Raw genomic sequence first — 21,027 nt, forward strand, 5'->3', positions numbered from 1 at the left:
TGGTGCTTCTAGACTGAAAACAGATCCTGGCAGAAACAACTCGAAACAAAACACGTCGAGAAAACGATATACGGACCTCCAGGGGTCCGGGGGATTATATAGCAAAAAATTTCACGACAAAAGGAAAGTACTGTGTCGAATCCGTAGTCGGAAAGAGGCGACGAGGCGGCCAGCTCATAGGGCGGCGCGGCCTGGCTGGGGCCCGCGCCGGCCTATGAGGGCACGCCCTCGTGCGTCTCCTCCACTCCGTTTCGATCTCGTAATTTTTCATATTTTCCAAAAACAGCAAAAATATTGTTCGGAAAGTAAATTGCGAACTTTTCATTACCAAGATCATCGTTACCTATTCAAAGTCGAGTTACGGCGGATTTGTCAATTTGTCCTTTGATGAAGGCCTCCGGTGTTTCCACTCGAATAACATCAACATCTACATTATAAGAATCACCTGAGATATAATGCTTGAGTCTTTGTCCATTCACCACTTGTGTAGCATTGCCTTGGAGAGAGCTAATTTTAATTGCTCCTGAACGATACACCTCCTCAACAACATATGGTCCTTCCCACTTCGAGAGTAATTTCCCTGCAAAGAATCTGAGACGAGACCGATACAATAGGACTTTATCCCCAATATTAAATTCTCTTTTGATAATCCTTCTATCATGCCATTTCTTAACTTTCTCTTTAAAGAGTTTAGCATTTTCATAAGCTTCACTTCTCCATTCATCTAGAGAACTCAATTGCAGCAACCTCTTATTACCGGCAAGTTTAGGATCTTTATTTAATTCTCTAACAGCCCAATAAGCTTTGTGCTCTAGTTCTAAAGGTAAATGACAAGCTTTTCCATAGACCATTTTATAAGGTGACATTCCCATGGGATTTTTATAAGCAGTTCTATAAGCCCATAGTGCATCCTTCAATTTACTAGCCCAATTCTTTCTAGTTTTATTAACAGTTTTTTCCAAGATAGATTTAATCTCTCTATTTGATAATTCTACTTGCCCACTAGTTTGAGGATGATAAGCGGAAGCAATTCTATGATTAATACCATATTTAGCAAGAGTTTTTCTAAAACCACCATGAATAGAATGAGAACCTCCATCAGTCATAATATATCTAGGAACTCCAAATCTAGGAAAAATAATATCTAAAAGCATTCTTAAAGAGGTCTCACCATCAGCACTTTTTGTAGGTATGGCTTCCACCCATTTAGTAACATAATCAACAGCAACAAGTATATGAGTGTTACCTTCTGAAGAGGGAAAAGGTCCCATGAAGTCAAATCCCCAACAATCGAACGGTTCAATAACAAGAGTATAATTCATAGGCATTTCATTGCGTCTAGAGATATTACCAACCCTTTGACATTCATCACAAGATAAGATAAACTTCCTTGCATCTTTGAAGAGAGTCGGCCAATAAAAACCTGATTGTAGAACCTTTTGCGCGGTTCTATCTCCGGCGTGATGTCCTCCATAAGCACTACCATGACATTTACTCAATATCTCTTGTTGTTCATATTCGGGAACGCATCTTCGCAGAATACCATCCACTCCTTCTTTATATAAGTGTGGGTCATCCCAGAAATAATGCCTCAAGTCATAAAAGAATTTCCTCCTTTGCTGGGCTGAAAAGGTTGGAGGCAAGTACTTGGAAACAATAAAGTTAGCATAATCAGCATACCAAGGACTGTCTCGCGAGCTCACCTTTAGTACAGCCAATTGTTCATTTGGAAAACTATCATTAACAGGAACAGGATCATAAGCAATATTTTCCAATCTAGACAAATTATCAGCAACAGGATTATCAGCACCTTTCCTATCTACAATATGTAAATCGAATTCTTGCAACAAAAGTACCCATCTAATAAGCCTTGGCTTAGCATCTTTCTTTTGCATAAGGTATCTGATTGCAGCATGATCAGTATGAATTGTAACTTTTGAATCAACAATATAAGATCTAAACTTATCACAAGCAAAGACTACAGCTAACAATTCTTTTTTCAGTAGTAGCATAATTTCTTTGAGCAGCATCAAGGGTTTTACTAGCATAATGAATAACATTCAATTTTTTATTTACTCGCTGTCCAAGAACAGCGCCTACATCAAAATCACTAGCATCACACATAATTTCAAATGGTAAATTCCAATCAGGAGGTTCGACTATGGGAGCAGTTGTTAAGGCTTTCTTTAGAGTTTCAAAAGCTTCCTTACAATCATCATCAAAAACAAAAGGTACATCTTTTTGAAGAAGATTAGTAAGAGGCTTTGAAATCTTGGAGAAGTCTTTAATAAACCTCCTATAAAACCCAGCATGACCAAGAACACTACGAATACCTTTAACATCCCTAGGATAGGGCATCTTTTCAATTGCTTCAACTTTAGCTCTATCAACTTCAATACCTCTCTCGGAAATTTTATGTCCCAATACAATTCCTTCATTAACCATAAAGTGGCATTTCTCCCAATTAAGAACAAGGTTAGTTTCTTCACATCTCTGCAAAACTTTATCGAGGTTTCGCAAGCAATTATCAAAAGAATTCCCATAGACAGAAAAATCATCCATGAATACCTCTACAATACTCTCGCAAAAGCCATGAAAAATAGCAGACATGCATCTTTGAAAAGTAGCAGGAGCATTACATAAACCAAAAGGCATACGTCGATAAGCATGAGTTCCATAGGGACAAGTGAAAGTGGTTTTATCTTGATCCTTAGTTTTAACAGCAATTTGTGAGAACCCAGAATAACCATCAAGAAAGCAAAAGTGAGTATTTTTAGATAACCTTTCTAACATTTGATCAATAAAAGGCAAAGGGTAATGATCTTTCTTAGTAACTTTATTAACATTTTGATAATCAATGCACATTCTATACCCTACAACTACTCTTTGAGGTATGAGCTCACCATTATCATTTGGCACAACAGTCATTCCTCCTTTCTTAGGAACACAATGCACAGGACTAACCCATCTACTATCAGCAATAGGATATATAATACCAGCTTCAAGAAGTCTTAATACCTCATTTCTTACCACATCCTTCATCTTAGGAATTAGACGACGCCGAGGTTCAACAACAGGCTTCGCATCATCTTCCATATTAATGGCGTGTTGGCAAATAGAGGGAGAAATCCCCTTCAAGTCATCAAGAGTGTAGCCAATAGCTCCTCGGTGCTTCTTCAGTATTTTCAATAGCCTTTCTTCTTCAAACTCTGAAAGCTTAGAACTAATAATAACAGGATATATTTTCTTATCATCAATATGAGCATATTTAAGATTATCAGGCAATGGTTTTAAATCAAAGACAGGATCTTCCTTTGGTGGCGGTGTTGTACCCAGATCTTCCACCGGTAAATCATGCTTAAGAATAGGTTGACGAAGGAAAATTTCATCAAGCTCATCTCTTTCTTCCCTAAAAACTTCACTCTCACTATTCTCCAAATGTTGCTGCAAAGGATTATTAGGAGCAAGAACAATAGATGCACACTGTTCAACTTTAAAATCATTATTAGGAAAATCAGCTTTATAAGGAGTTTTGGTAAATTTAGAGAAGTTAAACTCATAAGATTCACCAGCAAATTTAGTCAAAATTTTCTATTTCTTGCAATCTATAATAGCTCCACATGTATTTAGAAAAGGTCTACCAAAAATGATAGGACAATATTTACTAGCAGCAGAACCAAGTACCAAAAAGTCAGCAGGATATTTAATCTTACCGCATAGGACTTCCACATCTCGAACAATACCAATTGGAGAAATAGTTTCTCTATTAGCCAGCCGAATAACCACATCAATATCTTCAAGTTCACAAGAACCAATTTCGTGCATAATCTCCGTGTAAAGCTCATAAGGAATAGCACTAATACTTGCACCAATATCGCATAAACCATAATAACAATGATCACCAATTCTAACAGATAGCATAGGAACACTAGCTTGCTTGGACTTATTAGGATGTGAAACAATATTAGAAGCATCTTCACAGAAAATAATATGACCATCCTCCACATTTTCAGTCACAAGATCTTTAACTATTGCAACAGCAGGTTCAACTTTTATTTGTTCTTCAGGTTCTATAGGTTTCTTTTCACTTTTATGAACCGCACTATTTATAACAGATTACTCCTTCATTTTAGCAGGGAAAGGAGTTTTTTCAATATAAGCTTCAGGAATAACATGATCAACAGTTTCAACTACAACGCATTTATTAATAGACGAATCAATTTTATCTTTATACGGTTCATGATACTTATCAAAATTCTTCTTAGGCAATTCATAATGAGAGGCAAAAGCTTTATAAAGATTTGCAGCAACTTGAGAATCAAGACCATAAGTAGCACTCATATTACGAAATTTATCAGTATCCATAAAAGCTTCAATGCATTTATAATCATAATTTATACCTGATTCTCTATCTTTGTCGTTCTCCCATCCTTCAGTATTTTCCTGGATCCGATTGAGAAGGTCCCTTTTAAACTCTTCTTTGTTGCGCGTGAATGATCTAGAACAAGAAGTATCCAGCAAGGTCTTGTCTTCAAAAGAAAGTCTTGCATAGAAATTATCAATAATAACATTACCAGGAAGCTCATGAATGGGGCATTTGAGCATTAAAGACTTCAATCTCCCCACGCTTGGGCGATACTCTCTCCATCATGAGGCCAAAAATTATATATGCGGTTCCGATCCTTATGAATTTCACTTGGAGGATAGAACTTAGAATAAAACCGGGGCACAATATCATTCCATTCAAGAGAATCCCCATTATCCAGTAATTTATACCAATGCGCCGCTTTACCAGACAGCGATATAGAGAATAGTTTCTTCCTCACTTCATCCATAGCAATACCTGCACACTTGAATAAACCGCATAATTCATGTAAGAACAGTAAATGATCTCCAGGGTGGACAGTTCCATCACCTGTATAACGGTTATCCACTACACGTTCAATAATTTTCATAGGTATTTTGTATGGTATCTCTTCCTCACCTGGCGCCTCATCCACTACCTTTACAGTAGTAGCAGATTTTCCAAATAAAAACTCAAGAGAAGATCTCTCCATAATGAATTATGGCAGCAGGCAGAAATAAAATCAGCACAAACAGTAGAGATTTCCCTTACCAATTCCACTTACCAATAGCGCTTCACTCCCCGGCAACGGCGCCAGAAAATAGTCTTGATGACCCACAAGTATAGGGGGTGTATCGTAGTATCTTCGATAAGTAAGAATGTCGATCCCAACGAGGAGCAGAAGGTGTTGACAAGCAGTTTCGATGAAGGATTCACTGTAAATGCTCACAGACAAGTATTCAGGGAGTTTTGATGTAACAGGTGAATAAAGTATGAGTAAGTAAAGTGCGAGAGTAACAATTGCAGCGAGTGGCCCAATCCTTTTTAGCACAAAGGACAAGCCGGTTTGTTTACTTATAATGACCAAACGTTCTCGAGGACACACGGGATTTTAGTCTAGTGCTTTCGCTACATACGGCTAATTAATCTTCATTGTTTTGATAAGTGTTGTGTGGGTGAACCTGTGCTAATGTACCGCCCTTCCTAGGACTAATACATACTTGTGATTATACCCCTTGCAAGCATCCGCAACTACAAGAAAGTAATTAAGATAAATCTAACCACAGCCTTAAACTCTGAGATCCTGCTATCCCTCCTGCATCGATATACCAACGGGGGATTAGGCTTCTGTCACTCCGGCAACCCCGCAATTGGCAAACGAGTACAAGATGCATTCCCCTAGGCCCATAAAGGTGAAGTGTCGTGTAGTCAACGTTCACACGACACCACTAGAAGAATAACACCACAACTTAAATATCATAACATTGAATATTACTCAACCATACTTCACTACTAACATTTAGACTTCACCCATGTCCTCAAGAACTAAACGAACTACTCACGAGACATCATATGGAACATGATCAGAGGTGATATGATGATGAATAACAATCTGAACATAAACCTTGGTTCAACGGTTTCACTCAATAGCATCAATAACAAGTAGAAATCAATACCGGGAGAGTTTCCCCTATCAAACAATCAAGATCAAACCCAAATTGCTACGGCGGTGACGATGTGCAGCGGTGGAGACGGCGGTGATGATGATGAAGAAGATGATGATGATGGTGATGGAGATGATGTCCAACTTGATGGCGGTGACGATGGCGTCGATTTCCCCCTCCGGGAGGGAATTTCCCCGGCGGATCTCAGCCCACCGGAGAGCTCTTTTCTCTCCGGTGTTCTCCGCCCCGCCGAGGCGGCTGTAACTCTTCGCGAGGTACCCTCTGGAGCTTAGGTTTTCGGGACGAAGGAGTTCGCGAAGAAAAGGAGGCGAGAGGGGGCTGTGGGCCCCCTCCTCACAGGGCGGCGCGGCCAGGCCTTAGGCCGCACCGGCCTATGGGGTGGGCCCACCTCGGGTCCCCTCGGCTCCCCCTTCTGGCTCCCTTCGTCATCTGGAAAAATAGGATTTTTGATATAATTTCCATCAACTGTTGATCTTCCAAAATATTGCATTCTGACGGCGCTTTTTCCAGCAGAATCCTGGCTCCGGTGCTCGATCCTCCAATAACCATGAATCATGCAAAATAGATGAAATAACATAAGTATTATGTCCAAATATGAAATATATCAATGAATAACAGCAAATTATGATATAAAATAGTGATGCAAATTGGACGTATCAGATCTCAGAGTTTAACGCTGTGGTTAGATTTATCTTAATTACTTTCTTGTAGTTGCGGATGCTTGCAAGGGGTATAATCACAAGTATGTATTAGTCCTAGGAAGGGCGGTGCATTAGCATAGGTTCACCCACACAACACTTATCAAAACAATGAAGATTAATCAGCTATATGAAGCGAAAGCACTAGACTAAATTCCCGTGTGTCCTCAAGAACGTTTGGTCATTATAAGTAAACAAACTGGCTTGTCCTTTGTGCTAAAAAGGATTGGGCCACTCGCTGCAATTATTTCTCTCGCATTTTACTTACTTGTATTTTATTCATCTGCTACATCAAAACCCCCTGAATACTTGTCTGTGAGCATTTACAGTGAATCCTTCATCGAAACTGCTTGTCAACACCTTCTGCTCCTCGTTGGGTTCGACACTCTTATTTATCGAAAATACTACGATACACCCCCTATAGTTGTGGGTCATCACATTACAAAAACAAAACATATCTAAACAAAATGAGGCATGATGAATTTTCCTAAGAGAGGTGAGTTGGATTGCACGTGATCTTTATAGTCTGTGATTATGAAGGTGGAACCTTGACTTCAAGAAGATGTTGCATGGTAGGCCGCAACATACTCCATTCATGCAACCATGTGGATCGCCGCGGAAACACTAGTGGATTCTTGTAGAACTTGATGATTTCCCTTGCATCGCAGTAAATATCACAATATTTTGGAGTAGAGATTTCTAGCTCCCGTGATCCCTTTATTTAAAAAATAAATAATTATATTAAAAATTGTAAGAGATCTTTATGTAGCCAATGGTGTAACTAAAAACCTCAGTTTGCAATACTTTGTTTGAGCTACACAAAAATGATAAAATTATTTTGTTTATACTTTTTTAATAATTTCCCCCTACATGGGCTAGATAACTCATGTTCGTCTTATATGAAGAGATATCATGTGTACATGAAACATATCCTATATGTCGAAGAAATGATGTCATTTTTAGCATATAATTTTCATTCACTTTATAAATATATAAATATCATTTATTAATATGCAATCAAAGTCATAATTATTTCACATGTTTTTTAAAAATAGAAATGGCACACTCATCAACTCTTTAATGGTTTACGAGGCCCCACAAGGGATGATGCAATTTGTTCTACGAATCTAACGATAACATCTATAATAACGAAAAATGGCGCATCAGGGAGTTTTTCCTATTGTATATGCTCAGATGGCACAATTTGATAATGGATTCTACCATTTTGTGATGGATCTGCTTCAGGCCCATCAACCCATATAAGCGGATGAAGATCCCCTGCGACATCTTTGCTTCCATCCATAGAGAAATTGGTATGGCCCATCGAAACATAGCAGGCCCGTCGCTTTCTTCCCTCTAAAACTTAGTTATGTGAGGCCTGCCAAAAGAGATCACACTCGATTCCCTTCTTATATAAACTAACCCTAGCAGTGTCTCTCGTCTTCCTCCCAGCCGCCACCACAAATCCCAGATCTAGATCACATTCCACCCATGCCTCCTTCCATCCAACGACGCTCTCCACAAATTCCCCTCCATAACATCCAAATCCGATCCCTAATCCAGACGCACTAGATGCCTTTCCCTATGCGCCCAAATCGTCCTGATCACCATCGGAGAAGAGAAGGGGCGCCACCATCTGGATGCAGTCTAACCCATCGTTATGATGCCTTCCGTGTTTGTGCGACGCGTAATATGATACCGTGTTATAGCATTTGTACTTACCCAAAATTAGATACTAGGAATTCATTGTGCCAAAACACAAGGTATTTAATAATAATTCTCTTTGCAACTCTTATTTACATATTCTATTTTTAGCATTTGTTTATGTAATTCTTAAGATATTTTTGAAATACACATCTCGCAGCAACTTGTGGGATATCGATTGGTTTAATTAATTTGGTCGTACATGCTTACACCTTATTTTGGATGCATTCATAATTATCAACTATGTATGAAGGGATGCATTTCTCCTACGAAGAAAAAACATACCTAATATTGATCGACTTCTCCGGTTCCCCACGTCGTTGCTCCGTACTCTGCTTTTACCCTCGTCCCCCACCCTATGATTTACAATATATTTTTGAAACTTCATGATTTAAAAATTCACATCTGTCTAGTTCTCTGTCTTGCCATCTAAGAAATTTATATCAATTGTGTGATGTGTGTTTCTAGATTTTTTGTGTGTGTTCAACTATCTTCATCGCCAGGTTTGGCTTGGGGCAGGCTGAGCACAAGTATTTTCCCTCAATCGTGGGTAAGATTGTACTCAATATCGGCATCGCCATTGCTGGAACCAAATTTATGTGTTTAGTGATGTTTGCTTTCTTCGTGTTGGATAAGTATTGGATGTATAAAGTGGCATTCAAAACCTTTTTGTTGGTAATTGTTGAAGTAACTTATTTTTACTTTTTATTATTTCATCTCCAATGTAAAAGGAGAACAACTAATGATCTTCTTATTGTCCCATATAGGAGGTGCCTCCACTAGGTAAATTAAGCTTGTGCATATATTAAGGGGTTGCTCTTTGGATGCTTTTTTTTGCGTGAGTTTCCTTTGTCTGACAGGTCCGTCAGTGCATATATACATAAATGCTATGTATTACTTGGTACTTTATTTAGTTGATATATTTTGAACTTTTTATTTTTTCTAATGTAATCTATCACTACGTATTTTTCATGCCATAAAAGGTAAAGTTACTCAAATTTTTTTTTTTACAATTTTAGGTCTAAAAGAGTAAATATTTACATATTTAATTTGTTCTTTTTAATATGAAAATGCAAATGATTACATCAAAACAAATATCAGATTGGTAAACAACTAGATTTTAGTTTCTAAATATATTAACGTTGAAGTTAGTTGAAATAGATGGTCATACAAAAAAATAGGTGGCCACATATAACTGGTAGTGAGGCCATATCTTTAGTATTTTGTCTATTGTGGGACTCACATTTACTCTTTATCTTGGTTATGTGTGTATTTGGATATAGAAGCGATAAGTTCTTCTATCGAGCATATCCTGATTTATCATCCATTTTTTGTAAAATGTATGTTTGCACATGCAGATATACTCAACATGATACTAGACATGATCAGGTGGAGTCCGGAAAGTTGTTGTTGGAGGAGGAACAATTCAACACTACATACGTGCTTGAAGAGTCCATGGATTTGGCAAACGTCCCCGACATGAAAAGAGACGATGAGGTGGTCTGCGACCCTCTGACTTTTCTATTTTCCGATGCGATGTCATCGTCGGTGACTTCAAGAGGTTCAAAAAAATTCTCGACAACTTTCTCGTCAACGCCATCAACTTCATGATCAAGGCCATGTTGTACTCCGAGCATGGGCCAACGTCCCCATCCCTAGGACTCTCCATGATAAGAACCCCCTTGAGGTTCTCAAACACATACTACCTCTTCTCCTTTGGTATCCCAACACCTGTATGAGCCACCTCAAACTAAAATTTAACTGAGTTGGGATCATTGTTAAGCGTCATGCAAGGGAGGAAGAAGCCGCGCAAAATACTCGCATGCCACTTTAGAATGATCCCAACTCGGCTGAGTTTACTTCATGGTTGTTGATACTGGTGTGGGATACCAACGGAGAAGAGGGAATTGGTGTTTGAGAACTATATTCATGTGAAAGAAGGGCGTGGCGGCCAGCCTCGGGCTTGGAATTTTCTAATCCTTTGTAAGTGGCCTTCCCCTCTTTTTCATGCATGTTAAAATTATCACAAGCACCCCGAGTGATTCTAGATTAATTTTACACTTTCGCTAGTTGCCAGTTCTCTCAGTGTGGACTAAAATTATAAAACAACTAAGCCTTAGAAAAGAATGAACAAGTATCTTGCTCAGTTTGAGGCAAATGCACATATTTCTTGATCTAGAGTAACATCTTATTTTCTAGAAATATATCTTTTGATTTGAATGTAGTTCTCCATTTTTCCTATAATAAGTAAATTGGTGACCATACATTCAACCAAATGTTACCATGGTCATGCTATATATCGTTAGTAATTTGGTATTATGTTACAATATTTGTACTTACCACCAACTTCATCTTGGGAATTCATTTACGCAAAGTGCCAGGTATTTAACAAGACATTATATTTTTATATCATATACACAAATTATCCTTTTAGAATTTTTATGTAATTATTTAGATTTTTTTACCAACACATTCCCTCAACAACATATGAGGTATTACATAGTTGGATTAATTTGTCCGTATGTGTTTATATTTTTTTGGGTGTTCATGATTGGCATGCAATATTTCTCCGATAAAAACATATGATATATACCCAAAAAATATTTTTATACATCATAAATGTTCACCATTACGAACAAAATAATATGCATGCTCAAATATTACTACCGGAGATCAAAATTGGTGAGAGTAATTCTTTTCAAAAAAAATTGGTGAGAGTAATTAAATATTTTTTAGAGTTAAAATAAATTGATATTTTAAAGGGATTTCTATTTTCGTGCCCTCGGTTCCTTAGTTGTACTCAGTTTTCCCCAGCCCCTTAGTTTTTCCTCACTTTTTCCCAAGTCCTTGTTTGAAACCCGCAGAAGGCAGCTCAGACGGCAGGATTCCCGTTAAGTTGACCGCTCCGTTCTGACGTGTGGGGCCGCGTCGTGTGGGCCCGCGTCGCGTGGGGCTGGTAGAAAGGGACCGCGTGGGACAGGACGAGATTGCGTTTGGTTGCACGTGAGCAGGAGCTGGGTTTTGTCTCTCTCGGCCATTGGCATTTCCCTTTTAAGAGTACCTTTTCTGCCTCCTTCTCTCTGCCTTTTTTCACATAATTAGTATCAAATCTAGAGAAGCTTGCATTTCTGTCTTTCTTCAATTATTATTTGTGCCTTTTGGCCCTGGTTGTTTTCCCAATATGGCAGCAAATCTAGTAGGGAGCCCAATCTAGTACTCCATCTGGTCCATATGTATGTAGTTAAATCTAGAAGCAAATCTACAGGGAATGTACGATAAATTCACAAGGTCATATAGTAGAATAGGGATAGATAATATAGATAATAAGCTGCATTCAGCAGCCAAACATAGTAGGGTTCGAGGTTCTTCACAAAGACAAAGACCATCATACTAACAACATAACAACGAGGGATCCCTAACTAACAACAAAGGGATCCCAACAACAAAATGGAGGAGGCAGCAGAAAGACACGTCCAGGACTCCGCCGACCCCCTCTGCCTCTGCCTCCACTTGTTGCTCCCCTTGGGAGCCTTGGGCTTGAGCGGAGGCATGCGCCCGCCGGAGATCTCCACCCGCTGGATGCTGCGGAGGTGCATGCCGAGCGCCAAGTGCTTGGCGCGGACGGAGGTGGGGTTCACCGACGCGCCGACCTTGGGGTTGGTGTGGCCGCTGTTCTCGGCATGCGTGAGGACGCAGTTGAAGTCGGTGCCGCCGAGCCTCCTAGTGCGTAAGGGGCACTGTAGACACCCTTGGCGACGTCGAGGTAGGAGACATATCGGCCGACCTGCAGCCTCCGCAAAGACTGGCGTAGTCTTGACGTCATGGTGCTCGTCGTCGCCGCCGACGTCGCCGCTGCATACCTGATCCATATCAAACGGGAATTTATTAGTGAATGAGTTGCAAACGTGCATGATAACAAAGTTAGGAAAAACAGAGGCAGCCTCAGTTAGAGTGGACACGATTATATGTCTACAGGACGGTGTAAGCGAACCAAAGCTCATGCACAACAGATTTGTACACGTAAATGGTTCGCTGAACCCTCCCCGTAAAAATCAGGCCCACCGATTCATCATAGGCAAAGAAACAGATTCCAGATCTGAACTTGAACACATTCCAGATTATTTGCAAAATTAAACGGTTGATATCTTTTGATTCGTGCATAAAATAACCGATTGAGATCCTATGATTACTTGCATAAATTAACCGATTGAGATCCCATTATTACTTGCATAAATTAACCGAACGGCCGAAACCCAAATCTTGAACGAAATCAAGGAGGGATCAAAGCAAAATGGAATAAAATCGGCGCAAATATTAGCCCAATACTCATCCATCCACAGATCCATCTACACCAGCACAAATAGGGTTCAAAAAGGAATGGGGAACAAAAAAGGAAGCAAACCGTAGTTATTACCTCGTTCCATGGGTCCTCTATGGAGGTGTCGTAGCGGTTCGGGGCGGGACGTACGGCACCGGCTCGTAGGGGTCCCATCCCGGTGGGATCTGACCGCGACCGGCGGCAGCCCTCCGATGCACCGGCGGAGGCGGCGGCGACGTCCGTTGAGGGGACGGCGGCGACGTCCGTTGAGGGGACGGCGTCGAAGAGGGAGGCGTCGCGCTTGGAGCCGACGGCGCCGTGGACGATGGGATTGGCATTCTCCTTGTCCATCTCGCCGGCAGAGGAGAGGGAGAGGGAGAGGGTTTTTTGCTTTGGAGAAGATGATGGGACGTGAGAGAGGCGGCGTTGCGTAGGCGAGTGAGAGTGACAGAGATAGTGGGAGGAGGCGTCTATAAAGGCTAGTGGTGGTTAATGCGACCCGCGTCCTACGCGTCCACCGCCGCACGTCCGCACGTCCCGGACTTCGCAATGCGCCACGCGTCCACGATTGCACGTCTTCGACTTCTGCACCGCGACCGGCGTCTACGCGTCAAATATTGCACGTCTTTCATTTCTGCACCGCAACACGCGTCCTCGAGTCTAACCCTGAAAATTTAGATATACTCAGTTATAACCTCGAGCATTATACTAGCATTTTTGTGTGCTCGGTTTTCCCCTTGAGTGCTAGTACTTGGCTAGTGCAATATGCTCGCTTTTACCCTCAAGTAGCTGGTCAACAGACAGTCAACAAATGGGATTAACTAGTTAAATGAGTCATTTAATGTGCAAAAAATTCCGAAAAATAGTGGCACATACTCATGGAGTCTTTACCATAAATTTCCAGTTCTCAAAACATAGATAAGTCATAGATAAATCAAGTTTTACCACAAATTGCCACTTCTCAAAGGCCTTCTCAAATCACCTAGTAGCTATGAAGGTGCATAGTTTTCCACAATAAGCCCTTCCCAAAACAGCTTTCCCCAAAACATACTTTGTCTAAATGAGGCCACAATTCTCACACTCATGTATATTTGTATTGCAAATAGTTTGAGATAGGCCAAGGTGGGTTTTATTCTACAAAACACGCATTTTTCATTTTTTAAATCTCATATTTGAATCCCTTAGTCTGTTTATTACATAGGTGCCCTTGGTTTCTTGATACTACCTAGCTTTGCCCTCTCCCTCCACAAATTCTCTCACACGTGCAACATTGCCCTGATTGGTCTAGCCCATGTCACGCGGATCGTGCCCGCCGACCGTTGATCGTATGATCTAACGGGCAGGATAACCCCTCCCTCTCTCTGTCGGCGGTTACCTTCCACTCTCTAAGTTTGCTAAATGGTGGTTTTCTGTATTTATTTACACGCGCTAAAAATTATAAACTCTTTTAGGCATTACTTTTCACGCAAAAAATGATAAACCATCACCGATTTGTTGTAGCCATAAATTTTCACGCAAAAAATGATAAACCGTCACCGATTTGTTGTAGCCATTAATTTTCACGAAAATCCCAAATGATAAACCATCACCGATTTGTTGTAGCCATTACTTTTCACGCAAAAAATGATAGACCATCACCGATTTCTTGTAGCCATTACTATTCACGGTAAAAATGATAAACGAACCAATCTATCTATCTCTGTATTTGAAGTTTGGAAGGGTTCACCATCTAGTTATGTTAACTTTCGAGGTTTTGATCTGAAAACAAATGGGTATTATAAAGGGAAATAAAAGTTCAAAAAATGTAAAAACGAAACAATCTACCTATCTTTGTATAGAAGATCGTCTGTATGATTTTTGAGGTCATTTAGAGAAGGTAGAAAAAAATCCCTTTTGAGAAGGTCGAAAAACCTAACTTGTTACAAAAGCTGGTTTCAGGTGAGACCTAACCAAATTTGGCATACATTATGCCATATCTATAACAACAAGGAATATCTAAAAGGGAAAGTTTCACAAAATTTGAAATTTATGGCGAAAATGATGCCATACATGATCTTGTTTTTCGAGGTTTTGACCTGAAAATCAATTGGATATTATAAAGGGAAATAAAAAGTTCAAAAAATATAAAAACGAAACAATCTATCTATCTATGTATAGAAGATCAGCTGTATGAAATTTGAGGTCATTTAGAGGAGGTAGAATAAATTACCTTGTTAGAAAGGCTGGTTTCAGTGAGACGAAACGGCATGCGTTTAAGCAAAGTGATTTTTTCGAACATCTCCAAATGATCCCAAATTTGCCATACATGATGCCATACGTGTAACAACAAGGAACCCTATCTAAAAAGTGTCAAAAAAGTTTGCCCAACCGTATAGCTCTATCAAAAAGAACCTCACCATGGCGCTAGTATAATTTTGGGCTTACTTACAAACTTTCGTTACCTAACCTTCAACACGAAACTTGTTTCAAATCACTTTTGGCGTACAAGAAACAAATCCCTCCTTGATTCGAGCACCACAGCCTCCAAACTTTGCCGATGCCGATATCGGCATGGTCAGAACGGCTATGCTCGACGCCACTGCTAGGTCACCGTCGGGATGCACCCTCAATCCCGTCCCCTCATTCGATCACTGACACACCAGAGATACCACCGAGGCCAATGCCGAACGTACATGCTGATGCCAATGCCGAACATGCATCCACGCCGATGTGGGCACGGCCACGCCGCCCCGCTATGTTGGACGCCACAGACCACCGCGAGGTCTTTCCCTTCGCCACCACACTCTTCTAGCACCCATCTATACACGCCAGAAAGGAGAGACACTAGTTTTCTCTACATTGCTCGCGTTCATGTCGGACACGGTCAGTCAAAGTTTTGAGGTAGTCGTCGATGTCGTTGACCATTTCTTCTCTTCTTTGCATGGTTAAACGCGTCTAGTTCATATCTATCTAATGCGTCTGGTCTCGCCTCATGCAGTTCTTTGTGGACGTCGATCTCATCTCGGCACTCCGCAGGCCACCTCCTCCGTGCCATCGCTGTAGAGCTCCGTTTAAAAATCTAATCCTACCCGTGTATTGCCCCTTGTATCAGCGCCATGGCCCCACTTGTCATTTGATATAGCGAAGCCCCACTCGTTCGCGTTTTGGTCAGGGATACAGCGATGCTTACGGTCAAACAAAGATGGATGGTCTAACGTGTCTTTGCAGGCTCTACGTGGCCCCACTAGTCAGAAGATAACGGTCAACCGTCGGGCAACCGGGCGTTACATCACGTGTGATGGTTTCAGACAAACGCTTGGGTAAAACTGAGGAAAAACTAAGGAGCTGGGGAAAACTGAGCACAACTAAGGACCCGAGGGCACGAAAATAGAAATCCCTATTTTAAAAGGAAGGCGAGTCTAGAAGAAATCTAACGGAACTTAATTAAGCATTGCAAAAACAAAACATATGTAAACAAAATGAGGAATGATGAATTTTCCTAAGAGAGGTGAGTTGGATTGCACGTGATCTTTATAGTCTGTGATTATGAAGGTGTAACCTTGGCTTCAAGGAGAGGTTGCATGGTAGGCCGCAACATAATCCATTCACGCATCCATGCGGATCGCCGCGGCAACACTAGTGGATTTTTGTAGAATTTGATGATTTCCCTTGCATCGTAGTAAGTATCACAATATTATGGAGTAGAGATTTCAAACTCCCATGATGCCTTTATTAAAAAAAATAATCATATTAAAAAATTGTAAGAGATATTTATGTAGTCAATGATGTAACTAAAAACCTCAGTTTGCAATACTTTGTTTGAGCTACACAAAAATGATAAAATTATTTTGTTTATACTTTTTTAATAATTCCCCCCTACATGGGCTAGATAACTCATGTTCGTCTTATATGAAGAGATATCATGTGTACATGAAACATATCCTATATGTGGAAGAAATGATGTCATTTTAGCATATAATTTGCATTCACTTTCTAAATATATAAATATCATTTATTAATATGCAATCAAAGTCATAATTATTTCATAGGTTTTTCAAAAATAGAAATGGCACACTCATCATCTCTTTAATGTATTACGAGGCCCCACAAGGGATGTTGCAATTTGTTCTACGAATCTAACCATAACATCTATAATAACTAAAAATATCGCATCAGGGAGTTTTTCCTATTGTTTATGCTCAGATGGCACAATTTGATAATGGATTCTACCATTTTGTGATGGAGCTGCCTCAGGCCCATCAACCCATGTAAGCAGATGAAGATCCCCTACGACATCTTTGCTCCTATCCATAGAGAAATTGGTTTGGCCCATCAAAACATAGCAGGCCCCGTCGCTTTCTTCCCTCTAAAATTTAGTTATGTGAGGCCTGCCAAAACAAATCACCCTCGATTCCCTTCTTATATAAACTAACCCTAGCAGCGTCTCTCGTCTTCCTCCCAGCCGCCACCACAAATCCCAGATCTAGATCACATTCCACCCATGCCTCCTTCCATCCAACGATGCTCTCCACAAATTCCCCTCCATAACATCCAAATCCGATCCCTAATCCAGACGCACTAGCTTCCTTTCCCTATGCGGCCAAATTGTCCTGATCACCGTCGGAGAAGAGAAGAGGCACCACCATGTGGATGCAGTCTTACCCATCGTTATGATGCCTTCCGTGTTTGTGCGACGTGTAATATGGTACCGTGTTATAGCATTTGTACTTACCCAAAATTAGATACTAGGAATTCATTGTGCCAAAACACAAGGTATTTAACAATAATTCTCTTTGCAACTCTTATTTACATATTCTATTTTTAGCATTTGTTTATGTAATTCTTAAGAGCTTTTTGAAATACACATCCCGCAGCAACTTGTGGAATATCAATTGGTTAAATTAATTTGGTCGTACATGCTTACACCTTATTTTGGATGCATTCGCAATTATCAACTATGTGTGAAGGGATGCATTTCTCCTATGAAGAAAAAACATACCCTAATATTGACCGACTTCTCCAGTTCCCCATGCCGTTGGTCCTTACTCTGCTTTTACCCTCGTCCCCCACCCTATGATTTACAATATTTTTTTGAAACTTCATGATTTAAAAATTCACATCTATCTAGTTCTCTGTCTTGCCATCTAAGAAATTTGTATCAATTGTGTGATGTGTGTTTCTAGATTTTTTTGTGTGTTCAACTATCTTCCATCGTCAGGTTTGGCTTGGGGCAGGCTGAGCACAAGTATTTTCCCCAATCGTGGGTAAGATTGTACTCAATGTCGGCGTCGCCATTGTTGGAACCAAATTTATGTGTTTAGTGATGTTTGCTTTCTTCGTGTTGGATAAGTATTGGATGTATAAATTGGCATCCAAAACCTTTTTGTTGGTAATATATTACTTTGTTACGGTAATTTTTTTTTTTACTTTTTGTTATCTCATTTCCAATGTAAAAAGAGAACAATTAATGCTCTTCTTATTGTCCCATATAGGAGGTGCCTCCACTAGGTAAATTAAGCTTGTGCGCATATTAATGGGTTGCTCTTTGGATGCTTTTTTTGGTGAGTTTCTTTTGCCTGACCGGTCCATCAATGCATATATACATAAATGCTATGTATTAGCCGCTACTTTATTTAGTTGATATACTTTGTACTTTTTATTTTTTCTAATGTAATCTATCACTACGTATTTTTCATGCCATAAAAGGTAAAGTTACTCAAATAACTTTGTTACAATTTTTGGTCTAAAAGAGTAAAAATTTACACATTTATTTTGTTCTTTTTAATATGAAAATGCAAATGATTGCATCAAAACAAATATCGGATTGGTAAACAATTAGATTTTAGTTTCTAATATATATTAACATTCAAGGTAGTTGAAATAGATGGTCATACAAAAAAAAATAGATGGCCACATATAACCGGTAGTGAGGCCATATCTTTAGTATTTTGTCTATTGTGGGACTCACATTTACTCTTTATCTTGGTTATGTGTGTTTTTGGATATAGAGGCGATAAGTTCTTCTATCGAGCATATCCTGATTTATCATCCATTTTTGTAAAATGTATGTTTGCACATGCAGATATACTCAACACGATGCTAGACATGATCAAGGTGGAGTCCGGAAAGTTGCAGTAGGAGGAGGTACAATTCAACACTACATACGTGCTTGAGGAGTCCATGGATTTGGCAAACGTCCCCGGCATGAATAGAGACGTTGAGGTGGTATGCGACCCTATGACTTTTCTATTTTCTGATGCGATATCATCGTCGGTGACTTCAAGAGGTTCAAAAAAATTCTCGACAACTTCTCGTCAACGCCATCAACTTCATGATCAAGGCCATGTTGTACTCCGAGCATGGGACAACTTCCCCATCCCTAGGACTCTCCATGATAAGAACCCCCTTGAGGTTCTCAAAGACCTACTACCTCTTCTCCTTTGGTATCCCAACACCTGTATCAGCCACCTCAAAATAAAATTTAGCTGAGTTAGGATCATTGTTAAGTGTCATGCAAGGGAGGACGAAGCCGCGCAAAATACTCGCATGCCACTTTAGAATGATCCCAACTCGGTTGAGTTTACTTCATGGTTGTTGATACTGGTGTGGGATACCAACAGAGAAGCGGGAATTGGTGTTTGAGAATTATATTCATGTGAAGGAAGGGCATGGCGGCACCAGCCTCGGGTTTGGAATTTTCTAATCCTTTGTAAGTGGCCTCCCCCTCTTTTTCATGCATGTTAAAATTATCACAAGCACCCCGAGTGATTTTAGATTAATTTTACACTTTCGCTAGTTGCCAGATCTCTCAGTGTGGACTAAAATTATAAAACAACTAAGCCTTAGAAAGGAATGAACAAGTATCTTGCTCAGTTTGAGGCAAATGCACATATTTCGTGATTTAGAGTAACATCTTATTTTCTAGAAATATATCTTTTGATTTGAATGTAGTTCTCCATTTTTCCTATAATAAGTACATTGGTGACCATACATTCAACCAAATGTTACCATGGTCATGCTATATATCGTTAGTAATTTGGTATTATGTTACAATATTTGTACTTACCACCAACTTCGTCTTGGGAATTCATTTGCGCAAAGCGCCAAGTATTAACAAGACATTATATTTTTATATCATATACACAAATTATTGTTTTAGAATTTTTATGTAATTATTAGATTTTTTACCAACACATTCCTGCAACAACATATGAGGTATTACATAGTTGGATTAAGTGTTTATATTTTTTTTTGGGTGTTCATGATTGTCGCCTTTCTGAACATGCAATATTTCTCCGAAAAAAACATATGATATATACCCAAAAAACATTTGTATACATCATAAATGTTCACCATTACGAACAAAAGAATATGCATGCTCAAATATTACTACTGAAGATAAAAATTGGTGAGAGTAATTAAATATTTTTTAGAGTTAAAATAAATTGATGTTTTAAAAGGAAGGTGAGTCTAGAAGAAATCTTACGGAACTTAATTATGCATTGCAAAAACAAAACATATCTAAACAAAATGAGGCATGATGAATTTTCCTAAGAGACGTGAGTTGGATTGCACGTGATCTTTATAGTCTGTGATTATGAAGGTGGAACCTTGGCTTCAAGGAGAGGTTGCATGGTAGGCCGCAACATACTCCATTCACGCATCCAAGCGGATCGCCGCGGCAACACTAGTGGATTCTTGTAGAATTTGATGATTTCCCTTGCATCGCAGTAAATATCACAATATTTTGGAGTAGAGATTTCTAACTCCCGTGATCCCTTTATTTAAAAAATAAATAATCATATTAAAAAATTGTAAGAGATCTTTATGTAGCCAATGATGTAACTAAAAACCCCAGTTTGCAATACTTTGTTTGAGCTACACAAAAATAATAATTTTTTTTATACTTTTTAAAAATTTCCCCCCCTACATGGGCTAGATAACTCATGTTCGTCTTATGTGAAGAGATATCATGTGTACATGAAACATATCCTATATGTCGAAGAAATGATGTCATTTTTAGCATATAATTTGCATTCACTTTCAAAATATATAAATCTCATTTATTAATATGCAATCAAAGTCATAATTATTTCACATGTTTTTTAAAAATAGAAATGGCACACTCATCAACTCTTCAATGGTTTACGAGGCCCCACAAGGGATGTTGCAACTTTTTCTACGAATCTAACCATAAAATCTATAATAACGAAAAATGGTGCATTAGAGAGTTTTTCCTATTGTTTATGCTAAAAAAATGTATAAGAACATTTGATATGTAGATGTAAGTATTAAGTC

The 21,027-nt window shown here is 39.4% G+C and overlaps 1 protein-coding gene across 1 annotated transcript in view; it reads right to left on the minus strand.

Annotated features, from left to right (window-relative positions):
• LOC127331407 (uncharacterized) overlaps positions 1-21,027 on the minus strand; it is a 200,450-nt gene that overhangs the window by 159,108 nt on the left and 20,315 nt on the right. The gene's annotated exons all lie outside the window — the stretch shown is intronic.

The sequence above is a fragment of the Lolium perenne genome, chromosome 2, assembly GCF_019359855.2.
Source record: "Lolium perenne isolate Kyuss_39 chromosome 2, Kyuss_2.0, whole genome shotgun sequence".
Lineage (NCBI taxonomy): Eukaryota > Viridiplantae > Streptophyta > Magnoliopsida > Poales > Poaceae > Lolium > Lolium perenne.